We start from the raw sequence: 12589 nt of genomic DNA, 5'->3' as shown, positions 1-12589 counted from the left end.
TTAAGGGTTGCATGTAAAGAACAATGTGCATAATCACATTCCAGTTGTCAGAAATCCAGCTGAAGTTAGGAATCATGTTTCCTTAATTGCTTTAAGGCTATGCTATTAATATTTTGAATAAGTGCATTACTTTTTTAAAATTTATTAAAGGATGAGATTATGTCATCTGTATTTAATAAAATAAATATATTTAAATATTAATCAATTTATAATTTCTATCATTATTTCTATTTTTATACCTACTTAAAGTATATATTTATATTACCTCTTTGGAGCAACTCTTTTACTGGTAGACATTTTACTCAGTTTAAATTTCACAAGCCAAATGGAGGATTTGTTGTGTTTCCTGTGTTGCCACATAACTCTTAATTAAAGATTTATGCATAGTCCATGGAAAGTAGAAAGCCTCTCATTAAAATTAAGAATCATCACCCTCCATTGAATTTTGTCAGGTGCATAATGTGTCACTGAGAAAGCATTCTGATTCTTGTCAATGCAAATTTGGAAAGCTGAGAAATAACCAGGGGAAAAGAGAACATTCATGAATAAAGAGTAAATATAGCCATTTTTGTTTTATCTAGATTAGCAAAAAACTACATAAAATCACCCATATAGATAATTACTAAATTCAACATCCCAAAACATTTTGTCATATTGAGTAACTAGCTTTAAGGTGGTTCTTTTACTTCTTTTTTCTTTACCAGTTTTAGAAAAAAGATTAAGAATATTGATAGAAAAATTTCTGATAGCATGGCAAGACCATAAATGAGTTATAATAAAGTCCTGGTTCCAAAGGACCCAATTTTTTCTCCCCATTATTCATCACCATGTCCTAAGCCTTTAAAGCATTACCTGAATCATGCTAGATTCCCATAAATGTGGACCATTTGTTTATTTGGAGTATTTTTCTAAAATGCAAAATACGCTTTCTTGAACATAAACACAATTTACATTGTAATATAAAAAGAAGAATAAGCAGAGAAGTTATGTCCTTGACTTTCCCTCTTCCTGTCTCTGCCAAATCATTCTCATGTGTATGCTATTTATTATTTTCTTGACTTTTCTCAAATATTTTAAGCAAATGAAATTATATTTTTTATGTGTATACTTTTTGGAATAAAGGAGAACACTATATATAATATTTAGAAGCTGATCATTCAGTTTATCAACATATCTCGGTGAGTTTTTCTTAGTAAAAATAAATTCTTATATTAATTTTTTTCTGCTTTTTTTTTTTCTTTTAGAGTACTATAACCCATTTTCTATGAATGAGCACATGGAATCTTTATTGTATTTTTCTATTATAAACATTTCTACAATAATTGTGCCTGCATGAGATTTATTCTATATTTATACTGCTGTATTTCTGAAATAGAATTCCAAAATTCATAATTTTGTCAAGTATTGCCAGATATTCCTCAATAAGTGCTGTTCTATTTTCTACCCACACAATGAATGCATGAAAATGCTGTCTTCCTAGAGTGTTACAGGTGTGAATTGCTGGTTTTTACTTGCATTTATCTTACCATGAGGTAACTTGACCACTTTTTCATGTATATCAATGCTGTTGCTACTTTTTCTGCTTCCTTGTGCCTTCTGCAACCCATTATTTTTAAATCAGCATGTTGGTCATTTTCTTCTGAACTGTAGGTGTTTTGTACAATGTGGGAACATTACTCCTTTATTTGTAGTATGAATTGAAAATATTTTTCTAGTTTGTTATTTTTACCTATCCCTTTTTTGTTTGTGATGTTATTAACAGCTTCTACATTGAAACAGATATTACGTATTTCATTATTGTAAAAGTGTCTCAATATTTTTATACTTCTATGGGTTTAATGTTTTACAAGTAAGTTCTTAACTATTTGACATTTATCTTAAAATGCAGAAAGAAAAATTCTGAATCTAAATTGCCTTCCAGTTATCTCAATATCTTTTACTAGGAAGTCATTTTATAAACTCACTGATTTTAAATGCTTTCTTTGTCTTATATAAATTGTCTATTTATGAATATACACATTTAAAAATATATGTATGAATTGTAGTATATGAAATAGTCATGTACTCTGTTTATGTTTCAATATCATAATGGTTTAAATATTGGTAAGTTATACCATGTTTTAATTATTGAATGTCTAATACGTCCCACCAACCACATAACATTTTCTTTGTGCTAGAAAATTTCTAGAAAATTTTCCTTATTTACTTCTGTATGTGTCAGTGTCAGTAAATTAAATTAATTTAATTCATTTATTTAAATTGATTCATTTTAAATTATGTTATAGATGACTTCTTTATATACATTTTATATATTTTTTGTAGTTTTTTCTTGTTCTTGTTAATATTGATGATGTAACATAGATCTCCTTTATACTTTAAAACCAGTTCTTGCTTGCATGCGTGTGTATGTGTGCATGTTTGTCCACTCACACGTTTGTATAGCTGTATAGTCTATTGCATGTTGTATCTAGTCTATTCATATTTTTGTGTAAAATCTATTGTTTATATTTTATCTATATATGCCTGTATATGATATATAAAAATCATATATATGTAAAAATAATATATTTATGTAGTTTATTGATGCTAGTATATTTGTTTATATATCATTAATAAAACACTTCTTATCATTTCAAATTGATCTTATAGAACTTCCACTTATACTTTCATATGATCTAAAAGAAAGATCTAATTTTATTTTTCTAATTATTTAATTGCAATTTTAATATCTAGAAATTGTTTATTGCATTCTCTAATAATTACATTATAGTCTTGAATACATTACTTTTGAAGGCCTTTCTCAAATAATCCTTTATTAATAAGAAAACTTGATTTTGAGATATACAGATATATTTGGGTCTATATGTATATATATATATATGTTACAGATATAGATATATGAAATAATGACAAAATAATTTTCATTAACTTATGTTGATTTAATAGTTATGATTCAATGGTTTTAGATATTGCCAAGTGACTTTTCAGTATATTAGGTAACATTTATGTGATTTTTTTCCTTCTGGGATCTCTTAGTGTGATAAATTATATTAAAATATTTTCAAATGTTGAGTTATCCTTTTTGTTCCTAGACTAAATCCCACCTTAATGTCATGCTGTATTGTTTCATCTACATGTAAGTGAGATGTACTTATAGAATTTTAAGAAACAGTTAACAGAGTTTGTACAAACAGTACATTCACTTCTTATAAAGCTTTTAAATATTTATCTTTCTATGTCTATCTCTTTCAAAAAGATCTGGAATTGTCTAAATAGCATTGAGAAAATCTTCTCTTAAACTTTGATCGTATGTATTACAATCTAGTAAATATAAATGAGCCAGGTACATGGAGAATCAGGCCTGGTCTAGGGAGAGTAGTATTTGAAAAACATTATTTATTTATTCTAGGTATTTTTCCCGTATACATTTTGTCTCTTGTTCAACATTATAAAATTTATATTTTTCTAAAAATTATCTATTTTTGCATATAGCTGTGCAAAGTATCTGATACTTTTTTATTTCCTCTATTTTCTTGATTAATTTTCTCTTCTCATTTTTAGGAATGATATGCATGTTTGTATACCCTTTCCCTTTAAGACTGCCTAGACTAGCTTATGATAGAACTATTCTGCCGAATTTTCAAAGGACATACTTTATAATGTATTCACTTTACTTTTTTCTGACTCTTTAATTTCTTCCTCATTCTTCATTGAATCTTTTGTCTTTTCTTTGGTTTATTTTTTCAGTTTGTTATTGAAATTATGAAATTTTAAAATTATTTTTTACATTTTGCTTTATAGTGCTCTAAGATTTCTAGCTACAGATATTCTTCTGCCTGAGTTTTTTCTAAATACACTGTGTTTTCATTATCCCTGGCTTAGAGAAATATATAACACTTTCAGTTTAAATTTCTGCTTTGACCTAAAATGATTTGTTTAATAAAAGCATTTTAAAATTTGCATTAAAAAGTCTGAATTTTTTGAATATATATGTAATATATATGGAATATATAGGTAATATCCTATTTTGATTTTCATTTCTACTTATTCTCTGTGTATTTTTGATATACTAGTATAGAGGTTGTAAGGTTAAATACAGATAGAATGTGTTAAGAACTGCACCCTCACTCCCTAGGACAGCACCAGTAAGATTGCTGGTACTGAATAAATGTTTTCTGATTCAATATTGACAAAGCAAATTACATTTTCTTCTGAACATTCCCCAATCATGTTAGCTTCCTAAGGGCAGAAATTTTGAATTCTGCATATGTAGAATATCATTACTTTCTTTATCTCTATGTAAATATTTTTATCCTTTACAAACACACACACACACACAAACAAGAAAAAACAAAATAACAGTATTACTTAGAGTGACAGAATTCATTTTACCAGAATTTCTTTTCCATTAGTGTTTGTTTTTTTCTTTTATTTTCTGTATTAATATAAGTCAGACTGCTAATTATGTACAAAGAAATAAAAATTGTCAGAGAAGGAATAAATACAGGTAAAATAAATGTTTCTTAAAATATTAATTAATCGACCCATTAACCACTAAAAAGTAACTGTTTGCTTAAAGCAGTGATAATAACAATGTGTTATGTAAGCATATCATATGAATAAGTAAAATGAAAGGTACAATGTCAAAAGGATGGGAGGTAATAATTAGAAACACTGTGTTATAATGTCCCTGCACTACAAGTGAAATGGTAGTTTTATTTGAAAGTAGACTTATACTTTTCTTGCATATAGAAAATACTCTAAAGTCCACCACACAATCAACCATAAAACAATTCTTTGAAAATTAAAGAAAAAACTAAAATCATACCAAACAAACTCTCAGACCACAGTGCAATAAAAACAGAAATCAATACTAAGAAATTTGCTCAAAACTATTGCATTCCATGGAAATCAAACAACCTGCCCCTGAATAACTTCTCAGTAAGTAATGAAATTGAGGGAGAAATCAAGAAGTTATTTGAAACTAATGAGAACAAAGATACAACATACAAGAATCTCTAGGACACAGGTAAAGCAGTGTTTAGAGAGAAACGTTTAACTCTAAACATACCCATCAAAAAGTTAGAAATATCCCTAATTACCAACATTAACATTAAAACTAGAGATACTGGAGAACCAAGAACAACCCAGCCCCAATGCTAGTAGGAGAAAAGAAATAACCAAAATCACAACTGAACTGAAGGAAATTGTGATATGGAAAACCATATGAAAGGTCAATGAATCCAGTAGTTGGTTCTTTGAAAGACTAAGTATGATAGATAGACCACTAGCTAGACTAATAAAAACAGAATAATCAAATAAACATAATCATAAATGACAAAAGGCACATTACCACCAGCCCCTAGAAATAAAAACACCCTCAGAGGCTACTATGGACACCTCTTTGTACACAAACAAGAAAACCTAGAAGAGGTGGATACATTCCTCAAAATGTACAACCTTCCATGATCGAACCAGCAGGAAATTGAATCCCTGAATAGATCAACAACAAGTTCTGAAATTGAATCAGTAATAAAAAGCCTACAGATCAGAAAAAGCTCAGGACCACATGAGTTTATAGCTTAATTCTTCAAAACAGAAAGAGCTAGTACCATTTACACTGGAATTATTCCAAAAAATTGAGAAGATACTCCTCTGTAATTCATTCATTGAAGCCAACATCACCTTGATACCAAAACTTGGCAAAGACAAGTAAAACAGAAAACTTCAGGCCAATAACCTTGAGGAACACTGATGCAAAAATCCTCAACAAAATACTTGCAAACAGAATCCAGCAACACATCAAAAAGCTAATCCACTACAATTAAGTAGACTTTACCCTGAGATTCAACATTGTTTTAACTCACATAAACCAATAGACGTGATTCATCACACAAACAGAACTAAAAACAAAAACTACTTGATAACTTCAATAGACCAAAAAAAGGCTTTTGATAGAATTTAGCATCCCTTCATATTAAAAACTCTCAATGAACTAAGCATTGAAGGAACATACCTCAACATAATAACAGTCATCTATAACAAACCCACAGCCAACATCAATGTTGTTCACATGAATGTGAAAAAGCTAGAAGCATTCCCCTTGAGAACAGGAACAATCCAAGGATGCCCAGTCTCACCACTCCCATAAAACACACTGGAAATGCTAGCCAGAGCAATCAGGGAAGAGAAAGAAATAAAAGTTAACCAAAATAGGAAGAGAGAAAGTCAAACTATCTCTGTTTTTACACAATATGATTTCATACTTAGAAAACTGAATAGTTTCTGCTCAAAAGTACGTAGATTTGATAAACAAGTTCAGCAAAGTTTCTGGATGTATATCAATATACAAAAATCAGGAGCGTTTCTGTACACCAACAACAGCCAAACTGAAATTAAAATCAAGAATGTAATGTGGTTCACTATAGCCACAAAAGGAATAAAATAGCTAGGGATGCAACTAACTAAGGAGGAGAAAAATCTCTATAATGAAAATTACAAAACATTGCTCAAAGAAATCAGAGCTAACATAACTAAATGGAAAAATATTTAATGTTCGTGGATAGCAATAATCAACATTGTTAAAATGGCCATACTGCCCAAAGCAATTTACAGATTCAATGTTTTTCCTCTCAAACTACCAGTGATATTTTTCATAGAATTAGGAAAAAAATATTTTAAAATGTAACCAAATAAGATCCTGGATACTCAAGGTAATCCTAAGCAAAATGAAAAAAGCTGGAGCCATATGATACCTGACTTCCAACTATACCACAAGGCTATAGTAACCAAGACAACATAGTACTGGTACAAACACAGATACGTAAATCAATGGAACAGAATAGAAAGCCCAGAAATAATGTCATACCCCTACAACCATCTGATTTTCAACAACGTTGACAAAAACAAGCAATGGAGAAAAGAATCCCTATTCAATAAATGATGCTGGGATAACTGGCTAAACATATGCAGAAGACTGAAACCGAATCCCTTCATTATACCATATACAAAAAACAAAACAAACAAAGCCGCAAGATGGATTAGAGACTTAATAGTAAAACTTAAATCTATAAAAACCCTGGAAGATAACCTTTGAAATATTATTCTAGACGTAGGCCCTAGCAAAAATTTTATGATGAAGATGCCAGAAGCAATTGCAACAAAAACAAAAATTGACAAAAGGGACCGAATTAAACTAAAGAGTTTCAGCAGATTAAAAGAAACTAACAGAGTAAACAAGCAATCTGTATAATGGGAGAAAATATTTTCAAATTATGCCTCTCACAAGGGTCTAATACCCAGAATCTACAGGAACTTAAATAAATTAGCAAAAACAGTCCCATTAAAAAGTGAACAAAGAACACAAACTCCCCTCCCCTCCCCTCCCCTCCCTTCCCCTCCTCTCCCCTCCCCTCCCCTCCCCTCCTCTCCTCTCCTCCCCTCCCTTCCCCTCCCCTCCCCTCCCCTCTCATCTCCTTTCCCTTCTTTTCTTTTTTTATTTTCAGAGTCAGTCCATGACCCAGGTTGAAGTGTAGTGGCTTGATATTGACTCATTGCACTACAATTTCAGTCTCCCAGGTTCAAGTAATTCTCCTGCCTCAGCCTCTCAAGTAGCTGGGATTACAGTCACATAGGCACGTGCCACCACACTCAGCTGTTTTTTGTTTTTGGTAGGTTTTTTTTTTTTTTTTTTTTTTGAATAGAGACAGGGTTTTGCCACATTAGCCAGGCTGGTCTCAAACTCCTGACCTCAAGTGATCCAACTGCCTTGGCCTCCCAAAGTGCTGGGATTACAGGCATGAGCCGCCATGCCCAGCCAGGAACAGACACTTTTCAAAAGAAGACATACACATGGCCAATGAGCATACGAAACAATGTTCAACATCACTAATCATCAGAGAAATGCAAATGAAAACCACAATGAGATACTATCTCATACCAGTCAGAATGACTATTATTAAAATGTGAAAAAATTACAGATGACAAGCTTATGGGAATAAGGAATGCTTATATACTGCTGGTGGGAATGTAAATTAGTTTAGCCACTGTAGAAAGCAGTTTTTGGAGATTTCTCAGATATCTCAGAACTACTATTTGACCCAACAATCATATACCCAAAGGACCATAAATTGTTCTACCATCAAGACATGCATGCATATGTTCATCACAACACCAGTCATAATAGTGAAGACATGGAATCAACCTAGATTCCCATCAACAGTGGACTGATTAAAGAAAATATCCTACATATACATCATGGAATACTATACAGCCAGGAAAAAAATTAAATCATGTTCTTGGAAACCATGCAAATAGCACTAGAGGCCATTATCCTAAGTGAATTAATGCAGAAACAGTAAATCAAATACTGGATGTTCTCACTTGTAAGTGGGATTTTAACCTTGAGTACACATGGACCCAAAGAAGAGATCGACAGACACGGGGTCGACTTCAGTGGAGGATGTAAGAGGGTGAGGATCAAAAAACTACCTATTGGGTACTATGCTTATTGCCTGGGTGATTAAATAGTCTGTACACCAAACCTCTGTTACATGCAATTTACGTGTGTAACAAACATACACATATACCCCTGAACCTAAAATAAAAGAGACAAAAAAGATTATGTAACTTTGATATAATGTAGTGAAAACACCACTTTATCTCTGTGGTCTTCCTCTGGAAAACACATTATAGAAGCATATTAATTTCCCAGGGCAGCTAAATTCCCAAGGATTGAGTGTTTTAAAGTAAGAGGAACTTATTCTCTTACAATTCTGGAGGCTAGATGTTTCGATCAGTTTTACTGGATTGAAATCCAGGTGTCCATAGGGCAGTACTTTCTTCAGGAGCCTAGCAGATAATTAGATAATCTGTTTTTTGACTCTTTCATCTTCTGGTGTCTGCAGCATTCCTTTGCTTGTGACTGCACCACTCCTACTCTGCCTCTGTCTCCTTGTCTTCTGTGTGTATAATGTCTCCATCTTATCTCTCCTAAAGAACATTTGTTATTGGATTTAAGTCCAAATAAATTATTAAGGATAATCTCCTTATGTTAGTGTTCTTAACTAAATGATACCTTTAAAAACTTTTCGTAGGAAGATAATATTTATATGTTCCTGTCTTTGGAAACTGGTATCTTTTGGTGGCTTTTTTTTTTTTTTTTTTGAGACAGAGTCTCACTGTCACCCAGGCTAGAGTGCAGTGGTGCAATCACGACTCACTGCAGCTTCCAACTCCCAGGCTCAGGTGATCCTTCCACTTCAGCCTCCCAAGGATCTTGGACTACAGGCAAGTGTCACTACACTCGGCTAATTTTTGTAGAGATGGGGTTTTGCCACGTTTCCCAGGCTGGTCTCGAACTCCTGAACTCAAGTGATGTGCCCATCTCAGCCTTCCAAATGCTAGAATTACAGGCGTGGACTACTGTTTATGGCCCGGGTGGTCATTATTAAATCTACTACCAAAAGTCTAATCATGAGTGAAACATTTAAAAAATCTCAATTGAAAACACTCTGTCAGTAATCTAGCAGTAATCAAGGTCATCAAAAACAAGAAAAGTCTGTGAAACTGTCACAACCAAGAGGAGACTGAGGACACATGACTACTAGATATAATGTGGTATCCTGATTGTGATCTTGAAAAAGTAACAACAACAAAAAAGACATTAGGAAAAATGTGAAAATTCTGATTAAAATATGGGTATTAGTTAATAATGATGCAGAAATATTGTTTTGGCCGGGCACAGTGGCTCACGCCTGTAATCCCAGCATTTTGGGAGTCCGAGGCGGATGGATCACAAGGTCAGGAGATCGAGACCATGGTGAAACCTCGTCACTACTAAAAATACAAAAAATTCGCCGGGCACAGTGGCAAGTGCCTGTAGTCCCAGCTACTCAGGAGGCTGAGGCAGGAGAATGGCATGAACCCGGGAGGCAGAGCTTGCAGTGAGCAGAGATAGCGCCACTGCACTCCAGCCTGGGCGAGAAAGCGAGACTCTGTCTCAAAAAAAAAAAAAAAAAAAAAGAAAAAAGAAATATGTTTCATTGTTCATGACAAATTTACTATAATTATTTAAATAATTATATTACAAAAACGGGTATGGATTATATGAAAATTATACTATTTTTGTAATTATTCTATAAATATAAAAATGTTCTAATCATACTTATTAAAACAAAAACTTGTATTTAAATTTTCAAAAATTGAATCAGTATTTACAAGTATCCTGACTGTTTCTTGTAAGACTGCTACGAAACTATGTAGAACAGTAGTATGCGTTAGATGCTCTGCTTCTCTCTTGCCTTCTGCCCGCTGCAGCCAGCTCTCAATGTGACAGCAGGAATTGTGACTAGTACAGTCTTACTGACTCTCCATTGCCCCATATAGCCTTGCGTACAGAGGTGAAACATAATAATAAATGACATGGAAAAGAAGCGAGAGTACAAATTGGATTACTAACCAGTGAAAAACGAAGACATATGTGCATTTTTTCCATCAACATAGATTGTGTGATCCTTTTAAATATAGGCCTTATAAATACAATACATATAATAAAATTATCAAATTTAAATGTAAACTCTTGGTTGCAAAATAGTGATGATGCACTGCACATATATACATAAAATGGAAATGGGTACTGTTTATATGTTTCTTAATATTGTTATAGAAGTAGATATTATAAATAAAATTTTGTCAAGATTCATAAAGGGGTTGAGATTTATTTGTACCCGCAAACTAACAAGCGAGCCACCTACAATAACGGTATTATGGATGCTGGCAGAAGACACGGGACTCACAGGTCAGAGATAAATGAATTTATCATTCTTTACAATAGCAGTACTCAGAGTGTTAGTATTTGTACCAGTTCCTCAAGCTTTAGTTTCTTCAGTTCCTCAGACTGATATGAAGAGAACAAAATGATAACAGAATGAATATAGTTACGTATATGCAGAGAGACAGAGAGAAAAAATTATTTTAGGGACTTTGCTTACATTATTATGGAAACTGACAGATCCCAAGAACTGCAGGGTACATTGGAAGGCTTGAAATTCAGGAGAAACCAATGCTGTAGTTCTAGTCCAGAAACTGGCAGGATCAATACTCAAGACGAGTCAATGTTTCGGTTCAAGTCAAAGGCAGAGAAAAAGCTGATGTCTCAGATCAAAGGTAGCTAGGGAAATTTCCTATTAAACATCATTTCAATTCTATTTATTGCCTCAACTGATGAGATAAGGTGTTTCCACATTAGGGAGGGCAATCTACTTTATTCAGTCTATCAATTCAAATGTTAATCTCAGCCGGAAATACTCTCACAGACACACCCAGAATAATGTTTAACCAGATACTGTCATGCATAGCACAGTGATGTTTCAGTCTAGAATGAATTATATGTCCAACAGTGGTCCCATAAGCTTATAAGACCATATTTTTACCAGAACTTTTCTGTGTTTAGACACACAAATATTTATAAATGTGTTACAATTGCCTACAGTATTGACTGCAGTAACACGCTGTTCATATTTGTAGCCCAGGAGCAATAGGCTATACCATATAGGCCAGGTGTGCAGTGGGCTACGCCATCTAGGTTTAGTGAATATACTCTATAATGTTCACACAACAATGGAATTGCCTAACAATGCATTTCTTAGAAGGCATCTCCATCATTCAATGGTGCATGACTGTATCTGGACACCCCATGGCACAGCTAAGTTGACATATAAAATTAACTGTCACAGGCTGTCAGCCTTCCTGAACTTGGCTCCGAAGGAGATATTACACTAATTTGACAACAAGTAAGCCTATTATTGCCTCTAGTGGAGATACTATCTCTAATTTCAAGGCAGCTCATGCCTAACACATCCTTGCAATGATAGTCTAGACCAAAGGCAGGCACTATTTCTGCTCACAAGTCATGCAAAAATACAAGACTATGGAGAATTGTTTACCAACAAATTTGAGGCCTTCCTGTCTCCATAACTAATCTTAAAATATCTTAAAATATTCAAATGGACAAGTATTTTATACATGTAATGGAATGCTTTTGGAGCTTGATATGATGAGGCTGGAAGTACAAACTTATATACGCAGGAGAGATTATGGAAAGTGCTTCCCAAACAACATATGCAAGTAATGATATAAGTTGTAAAAGTTTTAAAATTTGCCAGTGACCCCATGCATAAATGTGAATATAGCACCATGGCTATGAAGAAGTGATTTGCCAGAACATTACAGAACTTAATTTTGAAAGTCAATTTTAGGTAAATTGTTCCCATAGTGTGCTATAAAAATACATCATCATTTTTACTTGTATGTAGATTAATAGAAAGAATATCCAGTTAATATTACATAAATATTTTATGTTTCACTTGTATTAGCTAATGAACAAATTAGGTCAGGTTGATGAATGTGTTCATTTCTCCAAATTATCTTCCTGAAAAATAAAAAACAACAAACCAATTAGCCTTCTTCTAATAATACCTAAATTAAAAATATTGAAGATTTCATCACATCTTTAAGGGATACTTATTTACGTCTTTAAGGAATACTAGTATTGTTACTATCTCTCAACGGGTTTTGACAGATCCATCAG

This window comes from Trachypithecus francoisi, unplaced genomic scaffold, assembly GCF_009764315.1.
Source record: "Trachypithecus francoisi isolate TF-2019V2 unplaced genomic scaffold, Tfra_2.0 Lachesis_group2, whole genome shotgun sequence".
NCBI lineage: Eukaryota > Metazoa > Chordata > Mammalia > Primates > Cercopithecidae > Trachypithecus > Trachypithecus francoisi.
Note: the sequence above shows the minus strand (reverse complement) of the source record.